This window comes from Mytilus trossulus, chromosome 13 (assembly GCF_036588685.1).
Source record: "Mytilus trossulus isolate FHL-02 chromosome 13, PNRI_Mtr1.1.1.hap1, whole genome shotgun sequence".
Taxonomy (NCBI): domain Eukaryota; kingdom Metazoa; phylum Mollusca; class Bivalvia; order Mytilida; family Mytilidae; genus Mytilus; species Mytilus trossulus.
In genome coordinates, this window is record NC_086385.1 from 18,591,703 (window position 1) to 18,609,100 (window position 17,398).

Below are 17,398 nucleotides of genomic sequence, written 5' to 3' on the forward strand. Positions count from 1 at the left end.
TGATGCCCTACCCCATCCTGACCCCCACTCCACTCTGGAAGTGCTTCTAGCTGATATAGAGTTATCTCCCATTAGTTTATCAAATGGCACTTTGGATATATGGCAGACAAAAAACAAAACACAGAGCCAACACAACACGAACAGAACTTTGGATAAACAAGGCATGAAAAGAAATTTATACAGAGAGAGCTTGCTAGTACTGGCTGAGTTTAGCTTTTGAAGTTGTATGTTTGATACTACTGTAAAAATAATAACTTAATTGCCCAATTTATAAGCAGTGTTTTTAAGATACATGTACTAATAATCTATTTTAAAAACTATCATGATAACAATAATCTTTTGGTATTACATAACACTTGTTTGCAATATTTCTGCAGATACAGATTCAGATAGATTTTTTTTAATATAGTACATGAAACTGGTAAAACTTCCAATTAATAAACTTATTTATCATATACTTAGACTAAATAACATATGATTTTTACCGTATGATAATAGCATTAAATCAACGTAGATTCCATATTTTTCGAAATTGATGCTTAGCGGGCTGATATTAAAAGTTTATCACATGGTTCGATTGTTATCACATGCCTTTCTGTAACGTTATCACATGGCATTCCGGTGATACTCTTCAAATTCCGGAAAATACACCTCAATGTTACGTTTTCAGTGAAAAACAATTATTTGAATACTGGAATGTATATTGTGTAAAATAATCAAATTAATCAAATTAAATTAAATTAAAAAAATGAATAAATAAAATAAATGCATTTTTTATAGTTTTTTCTGAAACATGATTTAGAAAGTTACTTTAAAAAAGTTGACTTTTTCATACAATGTATATTGTTGAATTATTTTTTTGTCGATTCGTCCATATAAAAATATGTTTTTTTTTTTCTCTGTTGAGGAATATGATAGAAAGATTTCATATTGAATGTATGAAATTTTGGGTCCGACATCAGTGAACTTTTTACTCTTTCAACTTCTTTTCGGAAACCACGTAAAAGGATCAATATATGAATCTGTTATTTTTCTCTACTGTTGAAGCATATGATAAAAAGATCATAACATGTCATTTTTCATATCGCATGTATTATCAGGCCTAGGTCAATATCAGCTCCGAGCCATGCGGCTCTTGGGCTGATATTGAAACTAGGGCTGATAATATATGAGATATGAAAAATGACATGTAATAATCTGATAAGACAGGCTAGCTGAGGTAAACACTTATTAATTCTTTAACAATATTCTAAATAGTATATCTGATGAGTTAATATTTTTAATTTTAAAGTTAATTGCTTAGTGAGTAGTTTCAAGTCATGCACTAGTGATTATCTTCATGCACCAATGAGTTAGGTTTGTTATAACCGTTTAGGTTTTACAAGTTTGGGGTATGACAACTCTCTCTTTTTTATAATGATTGGTTCATTAAGTCACATGTCTTTTTTGGAGGGAAATTCTATTGTCTTGGTTATAATTTGCTTATATCTTGAACTGAGGGGTGCTGATATAGTTTGTACTCATATTTAATGGACATCTTTGATTTTATAAATAAAAAAGGTAAGTTTTCTATAACAGGTTATACATTTGTAATATGTCATATTTCAACATATATATTAACTAATATGATTTTATTGCATAAAATGGTCAAAATGAAAGATTCTAGATATTTTGAAGGTTAAACATGTCAGGAATAATTATCAATTTGCCCAGTTTTGTGAATCAATTACATCAATTGTGGAGAAATGTTTGAAGTCATGTTCCAATATTTCTGGTATCGGGTCCATTCACCCTGAGTTCGTTCGCCAATTTTTGTATGGGGGGGGGATAAAAACTTTAAACATTGTAATCATTAAAAAAAATATTAGCACAGTAAAAACAATAATTTTGTTAGACAAATTACATAATATATCTCGGTTTAAAATTTTACTTTTAGCAGCAACAGTCATGATTATGTTTTTATTGCAGATATTGAACCAGACTAAGATTGTACATGATGTAGTACCACAAGGGTTCCAGAGTTTTGTTTATACAGGACATTTGTACCTCATACAAGGTAGGTTTGCATTCTGTTTATTGTCTCGACTTGAAAATTATATAAATCAATAGTACTGACGTCATGCTATGTTTCTTTTAATTCATATATGAGGGGGAGGATCGGGGGTACCCTTCTCCCTTCTCCCATCCCTCTTCTTCTTTCTCCTACCCCCATTCTCCTTTCTCCCATTAGAATCCAACATCTCCTTTTGAGATATTTTTCTTGAAATATTAGATCATTTTTTAGAAGGAGAGATATTTTATTTTTTCTCCTTTCTCCAACTTTTTCTCCTTTCTCCCTACCCCTTTCTTCTTTCTCCTACCCCTTTCTCCCTGTCTCCCTTACCCCTGTCCTCCCTCTCATATATTGATGGTCAATATGAAAATGATATGACGCCACACATAACACAGAATGCTTCAGTGGTTCCCTATATAATCAACCAAATTTTTCCCAAAACACAGAACCCTCCCCCTCTTGATTCGCCTGGTTTACTTTTATAAATTGTGACTTGCAATTTAAATAAAAAATTGTAGTTTTTTATGCCCCACCTATGCTAGTAGAGGGGCATTTTGTTTTGTATGCCCCACATAGGATAGTAGAGGGGCATTATGTTTTCTGGTCTGTGTATAAATTGTTCATCCGTCCATTCAACTGTTCATTCATTCGTCCGTCCGTCCCGCTTTCTGACAGGTAACTTAAGTTTTTGGTCGAGGTAATTTTTGTCGAGCCTTCGACTTTAGTCGAAAAAGCGAGACTAAGCATCCTACATGTCGTCGTTGTCGGCGGCGTCCACAAATATTCACTCTGTGGTTAAAGTTTTTGAAATTTTAATAACTTTCTTAAACTATACTGGATTTCTACCAAACTTGGACAGAATCTTGTTTATGATCATAAGATAGTATCCAGAAGTAAATTTTGTAAAAATATAATTCCATTTTTTCCGTATTTTACTTATAAATGAACTGAGTTTTTTTCTGCAGGGAAACATTACATTCACTCTGTGGTTAAAGTTTTTTGAATTTTAATAACTTTCTTAAAATATCCTTGGTTTGAATCAAACTTTGTACAGAAACTTGTTTATGATCATAAGATAGTATCCAGAAGTAAATTTTGTGAAAAAATAAATCCATTTTTTCCTTATTTTACTTTCATTTTGACTTTTAAATGGACTTAATTTTTCTGCGGGGAAACATTACATTCACTCTGTGGTTCAAGTTTTTAAAATTTTAATAACTTTCTTTAAGTATCCTGGGTTTGTACCAAACTTTGACAGAAGCTTAATTATGATCATAAGATAGCATCCAGAAGTAAATTTTGTAAAAAGATTACTCCATTTTTTCTGTATTTTACTTTTAAATGGACTTATCGGACCACATATGAATTATCACGTTGTGATTGGTTAAACGCCGTCATGTGGTGACCCCCTATGAGACCGTATGGCGTTAGTTAGTTTCATATGGGGTTTGTGACGCGTTAATGGCGACGTCATCTATTAATGTTGTTGTGTTTTATTGTTTATTTTTCAACAAAACGCCGCAGAAAAAGTCCAGCGTCCGATAAATTCGTTATACGGTTAACTACTGACCCCCTACGGATCCATAGAGGGTGAATAAAATTCATAGGAGACTCGGCCTCCGGCCTCACCCCCTCTGGATTTTACTAACCCTCTATGGATCCGTAGGGGGTCAGTAGCGAACCATATAACTTATATTAGATTTTCTTCTAGTTAACATTACATAGTCTGCAGTTAAAGTTTTCAAAATGTTTACTAGTATTAGATTCATTGACTATCCTTGATTTTTACCAAACTTGGACAGAAGCTTCTTACATTCAAAAGATAGTATCAAGAGGAATATTTTTATTGATTTTTTCCCTCATTTTTGTTGAGCCTGCCATTTACAGCAAAAGTAGGCGAGACACTGGGTTCCGCGGAACCCTTACAAATTTTTGATTAAGTTGAAGTCTAATCAACTTGAAACTTAGTACACATGTTCCCCATGGTATGATCTTTCTAGTTTTTATTACCAAATTAAAGTTTTGACCTTAATTTCACAGTCCACTGAAAATAGAAAATGATAGTGCAAAGTTCAGGTTAAAGTTTTTGGTCTAGGTAGTTTTTGACACACATTCTTGTTATGTTATGTCATATCTTATTTTAATTTGAGGTTTACAAAGTATGCAAATATTTACTTTAAAAAATATGTTTTAAATGTATGATATATCTAATATGTTATTAATTTCAAGTTAAATAAGATATCTCATTGAAAATACAACATATATTTTAAATTGATAGGATATCTTAAAAATTGAACGAAATGAAAATGACTTCCAATGCACAGGACAGGGATATTAACCTGTCTTCATTTATCTGGCACATCACATACCTACTATTCTGATTGCAATGTAATAAACTTTTGTCCAGGCCTGTGACTTTTGACGCAATAGGTAGACATAGTGTTCCTACATTGTGTCATCAGCTTCGTCCACAAATATTCACTCTGTGGTCAAAGCTAATGAAATTTTGACAACTTAAATTTTTGTTAAAAAAAAAAAATCTGTTTAACCGTAATTCATTATGTAATTTATACTTATAAATGGTCTTAGTTTTTTCTGCCAGTTAACATTATGGACATTAACTCTGTGGTTAAAGTTTTTAAAATTTAGATAACTTTCTTAAAATATCCTGGATGTCTACCAAACTTGGACAGAAGCTTGTTTATAATCAAAGACTAGTATCTAGAAGGAATTTTTTTGTTTTTCCAAACATTATTTATAAATGGACATAGTTTTTGTCGAGCAGAAAGTCTGACATAGGGATAGTGATCCGGCGGCTACGGGGGAAACAGTGGCGGATCCGTAACTTTTCCTTACTTTCCTTGCTCAATGTTAAGGTTATGTAATTAGGCATATTTTTCTTAAAATATGATAGGGAATAGGTCAACTATATTTGTTGTATGGAAGCATTGTTAGCTGTTCATGTCTGCCTGGCATGGTTCATCTGACATTGACCTCATTTTCATGGTTCATTGGTCTTTGTTTAGTTATCTTGGTTAATGTTAAGTTTATGTGACAGTTTTTAATAAAGCTTTTTACTTAGGACTATCAACATAATATCAATGATTAGTAAAGAAGGCGAGACATTTCAGCGTGTGCACTCTTGTTCTTCTAGATAACATTACATATAGTCTGCAGTTCAAGTTTTTAACATAACTGAGCTTGGATTTTTACCTAACGTACTTTGTTGAACCTGGGACTAACAGCAAAAGTAGGCGAGACACTGTTTTTTTTTATTACTTTTTCATTTTGTCTAGTTCCTATGTACGAGTGGTAGATCCAGAAATTTTCATCAGTGGGGGCCCGTTGAATGCCTAAGAGGGGACCCGCTCCTGTCAAGCTTCAGTGATTCCCTATATAATCAACAAAAATCTCCCCAGAAAAGAGGGCCCCTTTTAATCCACCTCTGTGTACACACATTTTTACCTTTTGGCCCCCCTTCCCCCTCCTCTTATTCCCCTTTTGGATTTATCTGACATTGACACAACTTTCCCAGATTGGGGACTGTTAGGTGCTTCTCACTAACATGTCTAACCCCACCACAATATGTATGAATGTGTCTGTCCCAAGTCAGGAGACTGTAATTAAGTGTTAGTTATTTTTGGCTGTCTCACATACTGTGGATTCATTATTATTCGTTGGATACCAATTTTCGTGGATTTCGCGGGTACAGATGAACCACAAAATAAAATGTTCAACGAATAAAAAATTCTCTATGCGCTTATATGCAGACATTGGCAAAACCACGAAATTTAATATCCACGAACATACAAGTTTTCCTTTATCCACGAAAATTGGTACCCACGAAAATAAATGAATCCACAGTATTTGTTTTTTGTCTCGCCTTGACTGAGTCAAAAAGCGAGACATAGGTATGCGGTTTCCGGCATGTATTAGGTTGTGATTAGGTCAATTTATGAGAAACCACTAGTGATAGGTCAGTGATATTTTGTATGCAGTTGTATAGGCAATTGGCATATTTTATTTTCATGGAGATTTTTTTACTCTGTCCCCTCAGTCATGGTCTACAGACTTTCAAAATTAACATGTATTTGTTTGTGATTAGGTTAGTTCAAGGGGAACCATTAGTGGTAGGCCAATGTTAATTGGTGTTCAGTTGTATAAGCATTAGCACATCTCATTTCCATGGAGAATATTTGGCCCGTCCCCTCAGTCATGGTCTATTGACTTTGAAACTTTTGCTTAGTTTACATGTATTAGTTTGTGATTAGATTAATTTAAGATGAACTGCTAATGTTAAGTCAATGATATTTGGTATGCAAATGTATTAGCATTTGAAAGTATCATTTCCATGGAGATAAAATAGCCCCACTCCTGATCATGGTTCATTGACTTTGAAACTTTAACATAGTTTACAAGTTAATGTTTGTTTTTAGGTTTGTTTAAAGGGAACGACTTATAATGAGTCAATGGTAATTGGTATGCAGTTGTATTAGCAGTGGCACATCTCATTCCATGGAGATTGTTTAGCCGTGTACCTTCAGTCATTGTTCCTTATTTTGTACTTTTATTAGGGCATTAGTTTTTTTTCATTTGAATTATTTTACCATGGAAATTTTGGAGCCTTTTATAGCTGACCATGTCGTATGGGCTTTGCTTATTGTTGAAGGCCATACTGTGACTTATACTACAGTTGTTAATTTCTGGTCATTTGGTCTCTTGTTGAGAGTTGTCTCATTGGCAATCATACCACATCTTTTTTTTTATAAAAAATTACCAATTCAAAATGTATCAAATTAAACTTTTCATATGAATGGCTGATTAAACTCAAACAAAAGGTATAGGAAGGTGTGGTATGAGTGCCAATGAGACGACTCTCCATCCAAATAACAATTTATAAAAGTAAACCATTTTAGGTCAAGCATACTTTAGGAATAATAAATGTTATTTTTACTTTTCAGTATGTTGAGAGAAGTTCAGAACACACTATTATGTTTGAAGAGGAGTTGTCGGCACGTCATCTTTGAATAAAGTCAGTTGTATTAGAAGTGAAGCCTAAACAGAAATGAGACATTTATCAAATAATTCAAAGACTACATGGATTTTATCTGGACTAGCATTTGTTTGACCCAAATGTGGTATTTTTCATATGAAGACTTACAAGTCAAATAATTGGCTGTGACAAACATGTGTATATATTTGACATGTTTAAAGACTTGAAGAACTTGTACTGCCTCCTTCAGATTTCAGTAGAATTTGTTTAAGACAGTAAATTCTGAGTATGAATTGGAAAATATTTGCTCATTTCTTATTTTCTTTCTTGAAACTTATTACAAAATAAATTCTTATATACTAATTCTTGAAATTTACAAGTTTATTTTTAGCCTGAACGTACAACTCAATGCACTGGTTATTCACACAGAAAACTACATTTATCTCTCAGCCATATTAAAAGAAAATGATAAATGGTAGGATTTCAAATGAGACAACTATCCTTAAAATAAATGCCAATGATCAAAGATAATAAATACCTTATAGTGTATCATGGATTCCAAACGAAAGAGAGATTACTATATAAACATATTTTATATAAGGTATCTTATATACTTCATAAGATATCTTATAAATTATATATGATATCTCCTGTAATATATAAGATGTCTTATACAATTTATAAGATATCTATGATATCTTCTATATTATAAAAGATATCTTATATAATTTATAAGATATCTAATAAAGAAAAGTATTAACTTTATTAGATATGTTATATAGTTCATGCAATATCATACATAGTTTATGAAATATCACATATAGCTTATGAGATATCATATATAGTTTATAAGATATCTTATATAAACTATGTTTATAAGATATCTAATAAACTTAAGAAGATAAAGTATATGTACTATATCTTATATATGTAACCAAGGGGCTGCTGGCTCAGTCGAAACGCCTTGTTACGGGGTCATAATTTTATGCGAAAAATCATTAGAAAAACGTTTACACCAATGACAGGAACTAGTTGTTGCAGTTATCAAAGATCAAACCGATTCACTTTTGTTTTCATTTAATTCCAAGTCCAAGAAATAAACATAGGACAATGTCAATATCAAATGTACGACTCCTAACTGTAACTATCTCGACTCTCTGTTCTTACTCCTTAACCACACTATTTCTATTCTCTACTCACTACTCTACTCTACTGTTTTACATTTATTTTCACACAGTATTTATACTATTAATCAGACAATACTTCATTTGTAACAATACTCAAATTAATATGACATTTCATAACACCTAGCAATAAGTAACAGTTTTCACATAATTAATATAAAAGATAATTATAATTCCTCATATAATCCCATTAACACATATTCTCTTATATGCTTAATTCTCTCACATTAATTCTCAATCTGTCACAAATCCTTAAATATCAAATGTCCCTAATTAACTCACATTTTGTTTTGACATGTAAAATATTAAATTTGTAAAAACAGTATCTTTGTAAATGTCCAATTTTTGAATAAAATAATAAATTAAATATAAGTCCAAATTAGCCTTATGACATATACTACATAGGATATCTTATAAACTTTAATATCTAATATCTTCTATATATCATATAAGATATCTTAGAAAAACAGATTATATAAGATATTGTATTTGCTATATATGAGATATCTTATTTATTTTATGAGTACATTATATTTAAGATATCTTATAAATTATATGAGATATCTTGAAATTGGAATAAATAGTAAAACAGCTTGCCATATAATAAACTTATAACAATTCATTGTTAGATAGATATGAGTATGTGGTATGAGTGTCAATGAGGCAATTCACCATCCAAGTCATAATTTGTAAAGATAATGATTAAATAAAATTGAGAATGGAAATGGGGAATGTGTCAGAGACAACAACCTGGTCATAGAAAAAAACAACAGCAGAAGGTCACCAACTGGTCTTCAATGCAGCAAGAAATTCCCGCACCCAGAGGCATCCTTCAGCTGGCCCCTAAACAAATATATACTAGTTCAGTGATAATGAACGCCATACTAATTTCCAAATTGTACACAAGAAACTAAAATTAAAATGATACAAGATTAACAAAGGCCAGAGGCTCCTGACTTAAGACAGGCGCAAAAATGTGGCAGGGTTAAACATGTTTGTGAGATCTCAACCCTCCCCTGTATTTTGAAACTTTCTTGTTTTACTCTATAGTTGAGTTGCTGTCACACTGTATTTACCAGAATGCAACATCTAATTCAATCAAAAATTAGATATCTTGTATAGAAAAGTTATTTCACTTCTTAACACAGGCAACTTGGAATCAACGTTTTTGTTATTATTTCAGTTGTTTCATTTAAAAATTATTTTCAGTGTCTTACATGAAAAACATGACATTATGTATCAGTTAGCATTGGATACTTGTGTACACGTATGGGAAGTTAAGTCGCCTTCTGTGTTTAGGGTTCACAGATACTATACCTCTGCTCTAGGTATAGTAACGTCCCCTACCATACGTATCAAGTATCCATTCTTACTGATACAAACTGAGAGTGAGGAGGCTCAGTTCGACTGATGTGCGAAGGCTCAGTCAAAACATTTAACGGTACAAACTGAGAGTGAGGGGGCTCAGTCTGCATGTGAAGCTCTGTAACATGCTTTTAAGGGGAAATGGGTAATTTATTTGTTTTTATCAAATTTTATTGGAAATATTTTACTGTTTTTATCCAAATTTTAATTGGGGGTATTTTACTGTTTTTACTGGTTCAAACTGAGAGTGAGGGGGCTCAGTCTGCATGTGAAGCTCTGTAACATGCTTTTATGGGAAACAAGGGTATTTTATTTGTTTTTATCAAATTTTAATTGGGGGTATTTTACTGTTTTTACTGATACAAACTGAGAGTGAGGGGGCTCAGTCTGCATGTGAAGATCTGTAACATGCTTTTATGGGAAAAAAGGGTATTTTATTTGTTTTTATCAAATTTTAATTGGGGGTATTTTACTGTTTTTACTGGTTCAAACTGAGAGTGAGGGGGCTCAGTCTGCATGTGAAGCTCTGTAACATGCTTTTATAGGAAAAAAGGGTATTTTATTTGTTTTTATCAAATTTTAATTGGTGGTATTTTACTGTTTTTACTGGTACAAACTGAGAGTGAGGGGGCTCAGTCTGCATGTGAATCTCTATAACATGCTTTTATGGGAAAAAGGGTATTTTATTTGTTTTTATCAAATTTTAATTGGGGGTATTTTACTGTTTTTACTGGTACAAACTGAGAGAGAGGGGGCTCAGTCTGCATGTGAATCTCTGTAACATGCTTTTATGGGAAAAAGGGTATTTTATTTGTTTTTATCAAATTTTAATTGGGGGTATTTTACTGTTTTTACTGGTTCAAACTGAGAGTGAGGGGGCTCAGTCTGCATGTGAAGCTCTGTAACATGCTTTTATGGGAAAAAAGGGTATTTTATTTGTTTTTATCAAATTTTAATTGGTGGTATTTTACTGTTTTTACTGGTACAAACTGAGAGTGAGGGGCTCAGTCTGCATGTGAAGCTCTGTAACATGCTTTTATGGGAAAAAGGGTATTTTATTTGATTTTATCAAATTCTAATTGGGAATGTTTTTTCCAAAAATGTTATACTGTTTTCAGCATGTGAAAGCTCTGTAACATGCTTTTAAGGGGAAAAGGGTATTTTATTTTATCAATCCATTTTGGGAATGGGGGACAAAGGGAATATTTTACTTTTAAGACTTAGAATTTAACTTGTACAAGAGACTTGTTTTGTTTTTTTTGTTTTTTTTATTTAGTAAAAATGTTAAGCCCACAAGTCAAATCAAAGACTTAAAAACTGGTACTCCAAAAGGAAAAGATAAGTGACCTTACTGTGGACATTTATCTTGGTGAACTAGCACCTTAAAGTCCAGCTTACCCACAGGCCAGCTGGCTAGTACAAGCAGACAGGTTTTTTTAATACCATTTGGCATTTTTAAACTTTGGCATTTTTCATTTGGCTTTTTGCTTTATGTGTTTTGAACTATTTGGATTTTTATAACATTTGGCATTTTTCATGTACTTTTTTTTTCAACACACCAAAAACACTTAAATTGAGAGTTAAATATACACTTTTGGCATTCATAATGTTTATCAATCAAGGTAGCATTCTATTTTTAAAATTTACATTACACAATTTGGCTTTCTGTAACTTTGGCTGTTAATCTTTTGTACGAATGCTATGATAACCATTATGTGTAGAAAATAAGACTACATTTCTAAAAGTGGCTCAGGATCATATTTTTATGTTTTATATCAAGTTCTAAGTTTCCTTCTTATTTCTAAAATTTAAGTTCTTCCATTTCTGGTACATCTTATAATATCGTATTCATCTACTAACCCAATTTTCTCATAGGGACTTAACACAAAGCAGAACTGAGGGATATAGGTGGTAGGTGGTTAAGGGTATTACGAATAGATGAAAAGGCGAGGAAGGGAGGGAGAAAAATAAAATGATTGAGAGGGTGAGGGTATATGATTGTGAGTGGAATTTAGAGAGGGAGGAAATCTGTGAGAGAATGTAATTTCATAGTAAGGGCAGGATGTACTGGTCTGGAAGTTCAGTTTTCTGTTTTGTCTCATGTAGTTCTATTTTCTTCATCAATTCGATAAGTTTACATATTGGAATTGCTGTCGTCTAAAATTTAACAGGGTTAACAGCCTTTCTTGTTACTGTTTATGTGCTGCTTATTTATAACTATTGTAGCACTTCTCAGTTACTAGATAGAGTTGTAGCTTTTCATCAGTTGTAACAGCAGCTAATAAGTGTATCATGTCTATCCTGTCTATTTCGGAATGCCACCAGAGTGACCAGGTTGTGAGACTACAGTGTTTTCCTTGATTATGGAGAAATGTTCTTTTCTTCCCATAAACTGATAAGTTTCTATTTTAATCATTTACAGGCTGATCAAGCATGATTATGCACAAATTTAATAACAGCTAGGATAATTATAGAACTTAAGACTTAAGACAGGCGCAAAAATGCGGCAGGGTTAAACATGTTTGTGAGATCTCAACCCTCCCCTGTATTTTGAAACTTTCTTGTTTTACTCTATAGCTGAGTTGCTGTCACACTGTATTTACCAGAATGCAACATCTAATTCAATCCTAAAATTAGATATCTTGTATAGAAAAGTTATTTCACTTCTTAACACAGGCAACTTGGAATCAAGGTTTTTGTTATTATTTCAGTTGTTACATTTAAAAAATTATTTTCAGTGTCTTACATGAAAAACATGACATTATGTATCAGTTAGCATTGGATACTTGTGTACACGTATGGGAAGTTAAGTCGCCTTCTGTGTTTAGGGTTCACAGATACTATACCTCTGCTCTAGGTATAGTAACGTCCCCTACCATACGTATCAAGTATCCATTCTTACTGATACAAACTGAGAGTGAGGAGGCTCAGTTCGACTGATGTGCGAAGGCTCAGTCAAAACATTTAACGGTACAAACTGAGAGTGAGGGGGCTCAGTCTGCATGTGAAGCTCTGTAACATGCTTTTAAGGGGAAATGGGTATTTTATTTGTTTTTATCAAATTTTATTGGAAATATTTTACTGTTTTTATCCAAATTTTAATTGGGTATATTTTACTGTTTTTATCCAAATTTTGATTGGGGGTATTTTACTGTTTTTACTGGTTCAAATTGAGAGTGAGGGGGCTCAGTCTGCATGTGAAGCTCTGTAACATGCTTTTATGGGAAAAAGGGTATTTTATTTGTTTTTATCAAATTTTAATTGGTGGTATTTTACTGTTTTTACTGGTACAAACTGAGAGTGAGGGGGCTCAGTCTGCATGTGAATCTCTGTAACATGCTTTTATGGGGAAAAGGGTATTTTATTTGTTTTTATCAAATTTTAATTGGGGGTATTTTACTGTTTTTACTGGTACAAACTGAGAGTGAGTGGGCTCAGTCTGCATGTGAATCTCTGTAACATGCTTTTATAGGGAAAAAGGATATTTTATTTGTTTTTATCAAATTTTAATTGGGGGTATTTTACTGTTTTTACTGGTTCAAACTGAGAGTGAGGGGGCTCAGTCTGCATGTGAATCTCTGTTACATGCTTTTATGGGAAAAAAGGGTATTTTATTTGTTTTTATCAAATTTTAATTGGTGGTATTTTTCCAAAAATGTTTTACTGTTTTCAGCATGTGAAAGCTCTGTAACATGCTTTTAAGGGGAAAAGGGTATTTTATTTTGATCAATCCATTTTGGGAATGGGGGACAAAGGGAATATTTTACTTTTAAGACTTAGAATTTAACTTGTACAAGAGACTTGTTTTGGTTTTTTTTGTTTTTTTTATTTAGTAAAAATGTTAAGCCCCCAAGTCAAATCAAAGACTTAAAAACTGGTACTCCAAAAGGAAAAGATAAGTGACCTTACTGTGGACATTTATCTTGGTGAACTAGCACCTTAAAGTCCAGCTTACCCACAGGCCAGCTGGCTAGTACAAGCAGACAGGTTTTTTTAATACCATTTGGCATTTTTAAACTTTGGCATTTTTCATTTGGCTTTTTGCTTTATGTGTTTTGAACTATTTGGATTTTTATAACATTTGGCATTTTTCATGTACTTTTTTTTCAACACACCAAAACACTTAAATTGAGAGTTAAATATACACTTTTGGCATTCATAATGTTTATCAATCAAGGTAGCATTCTATTTTTAAAATTTACATTACACAATTTGGCTTTCTGTAACTTTGGCTGTTAATCTTTTGTACGAATGCTATGATAACCATTATGTGTAGAAAATAAGACTACATTTCTAAAAGTGGCTCAGGATCATATTTTTATGTTTTATATCAAGTTCTAAGTTTCCTTCTTATTTCTAAAATTTAAGTTCTTCCATTTCTGGTACATCTTATAATATCGTATTCATCTACTAACCCAATTTTCTCATAGGGACTTAACACAAAGCAGAACTGAGGGATATAGGTGGTAGGTGGTTAAGGGTGTTACGAATAGATGAAAAGGCGAGGAAGGGAGGGAGAAAAATAAAATGATTGAGAGGGTGAGGGTATATGATTGTGAGTGGAATTTAGAGAGGGAGGAAATCTGTGAGAGAATGTAATTTCATAGTAAGGGCAGGATGTACTGGTCTGGAAGTTCAATTTTCTGTTTTGTCTCATGTAGTTCTATTTTCTTCATCAATTCGATAAGTTTACATATTGGAATTGCTGTCGTCTAAAATTTAACAGGGTTAACAGCCTTTCTTGTTACTGTTTATGTGCTGCTTATTTATAACTATTGTAGCACTTCTCAGTTACTAGATAGAGTTGTAGCTTTTCATCAGTTGTAACAGCAGCTAATAAGTGTATCATGTCTATCCTGTCTATTTCGGAATGCCACCAGAGTGACCAGGTTGTGAGACTACAGTGTTTTCCTTGATTATGGAGAAATGTTTTTTTTCTTCCCATAAACTGATAAATTTCTATTTTAATCATTTACAGACTGACCAAGCATGATTATGCACAAATTTAATAACAGCTAGGATAATTATAGAACTTAAGACTTAAGACAGGCGCAAAAATGCGGCAGGGTTAAACATGTTTGTGAGATCTAAACCCTCCCCTGTATTTTGAAACTTTCTTGTTTTACTCTATAGCTGAGTTGCTGTCACACTGTATTTACCAGAATGCAACATCTAATTCAATCCTAAAATTAGATATCTTGTATAGAAAAGTTATTTCACTTCTTAACACAGGCAACTTGGAATCAAGGTTTTTGTTATTATTTCAGTTGTTACATTTAAAAAATTATTTTCAGTGTCTTACATGAAAAACATGACATTATGTATCTGTTAGCATTGGATACTTGTGTACACGTATGGGAAGTTAAGTCGCCTTCTGTGTTTAGGGTTCACAGATACTATACCTCTGCTCTAGGTATAGTAACGTCCCCTACCATACGTATCAAGTATCCATTCTTACTGATACAAACTGAGAGTGAGGAGGCTCAGTTCGACTGATGTGCGAAGGCTCAGTCAAAACATTTAACGGTACAAACTGAGAGTGAGGGGGCTCAGTCTGCATGTGAAGCTCTGTAACATGCTTTTAAGGGGAAATGGGTATTTTATTTGTTTTTATCAAATTTTATTGGAAATATTTTACTGTTTTTATCCAAATTTTAATTGGGTATATTTTACTCTTTTTATCCAAATTTTAATTGGGGGTATTTTACTGTTTTTACTGGTTCAAATTGAGAGTGAGGGGGCTCAGTCTGCATGTGAAGCTCTGTAACATGCTTTTATGGGAAAAAGGGTATTTTATTTGTTTTTATCAAATTTTAATTGGTGGTATTTTACTGTTTTTACTAGTACAAACTGAGAGTGAGGGGGCTCAGTCTGCATGTGAATCTCTGTAACATGCTTTTATGGGGAAAAGGGTATTTTATTTGTTTTTATCAAATTTTAATTGGGGGTATTTTACTGTTTTTACTGGTACAAACTGAGAGTGAGTGGGCTCAGTCTGCATGTGAATCTCTGTAACATGCTTTTATGGGGAAAAAGGATATTTTATTTGTTTTTATCAAATTTTAATTGGGGGTATTTTACTGTTTTTACTGGTTCAAACTGAGAGTGAGGGGGCTCAGTCTGCATGTGAAGCTCTGTAACATGCTTTTATGGGAAAAAAGGGTATTTTATTTGTTTTTATCAAATTTTAATTGGTGGTATTTTACTGTTTTACTGGTACAAACTGAGAGTGAGGGGGCTCAGTCTGCATGTGAATCTCTGTTACATGCTTTTATGGGAAAAAGGGTATTTTATTTGATTTTATCAAATTCTAATTGGGATGTTTTTCCAAAAATGTTTTACTGTTTTCAGCATGTGAAAGCTCTGTAACATGCTTTTAAGGGGAAAAGGGTATTTTATTTTGATCAATCCATTTTGGGAATGGGGGACAAAGGGAATATTTTACTTTTAAGACTTAGAATTTAACTTGTACAAGAGACTTGTTTTGGTTTTTTTTGTTTTTTTTATTTAGTAAAAATGTTAAGCCCCCAAGTCAAATCAAAGACTTAAAAACTGGTACTCCAAAAGGAAAAGATAAGTGACCTTACTGTGGACATTTATCTTGGTGAACTAGCACCTTAAAGTCCAGCTTACCCACAGGCCAGCTGGCTAGTACAAGCAGACAGGTTTTTTTAATACCATTTGGCATTTTTAAACTTTGGCATTTTTCATTTGGCTTTTTGCTTTATGTGTTTTGAACTATTTGGATTTTTATAACATTTGGCATTTTTCATGTACTTTTTTTTCAACACACCAAAACACTTAAATTGAGAGTTAAATATACACTTTTGGCATTCATAATGTTTATCAATCAAGGTAGCATTCTATTTTTAAAATTTACATTACACAATTTGGCTTTCTGTAACTTTGGCTGTTAATCTTTTGTACGAATGCTATGATAACCATTATGTGTAGAAAATAAGACTACATTTCTAAAAGTGGCTCAGGATCATATTTTTATGTTTTATATCAAGTTCTAAGTTTCCTTCTTATTTCTAAAATTTAAGTTCTTCCATTTCTGGTACATCTTATAATATCGTATTCATCTACTAACCCAATTTTCTCATAGGGACTTAACACAAAGCAGAACTGAGGGATATAGGTGGTAGGTGGTTAAGGGTGTTACGAATAGATGAAAAGGCGAGGAAGGGAGGGAGAAAAATAAAATGATTGAGAGGGTGAGGGTATATGATTGTGAGTGGAATTTAGAGAGGGAGGAAATCTGTGAGAGAATGTAATTTCATAGTAAGGGCAGGATGTACTGGTCTGGAAGTTCAATTTTCTGTTTTGTCTCATGTAGTTCTATTTTCTTCATCAATTCGATAAGTTTACATATTGGAATTGCTGTCGTCTAAAATTTAACAGGGTTAACAGCCTTTCTTGTTACTGTTTATGTGCTGCTTATTTATAACTATTGTAGCACTTCTCAGTTACTAGATAGAGTTGTAGCTTTTCATCAGTTGTAACAGCAGCTAATAAGTGTATCATGTCTATCCTGTCTATTTCGGAATGCCACCAGAGTGACCAGGTTGTGAGACTACAGTGTTTTCCTTGATTATGGAGAAATGTTTTTTTTCTTCCCATAAACTGATAAATTTCTATTTTAATCATTTACAGACTGACCAAGCATGATTATGCACAAATTTAATAACAGCTAGGATAATTATAGAACTTAAGACTTAAGACAGGCGCAAAAATGCGGCAGGGTTAAACATGTTTGTGAGATCTCAACCCTCCCCTGTATTTTGAAACTTTCTTGTTTTA

General features: G+C 32.7%; 1 long non-coding RNA gene across 1 annotated transcript; it reads left to right on the plus strand.

Annotated features, from left to right (window-relative positions):
* The first annotated feature begins 927 nt into the window (after window positions 1-927).
* LOC134694038 (uncharacterized) lies at window positions 928-7,538 on the plus strand. Its single transcript, XR_010102549.1, has 3 exons — window positions 928-1,560; window positions 1,969-2,056; window positions 7,015-7,538. It is a non-coding gene; the product is annotated as an uncharacterized LOC134694038 (long non-coding RNA).
* The last annotated feature ends 9,860 nt before the right edge of the window (window positions 7,539-17,398 follow it).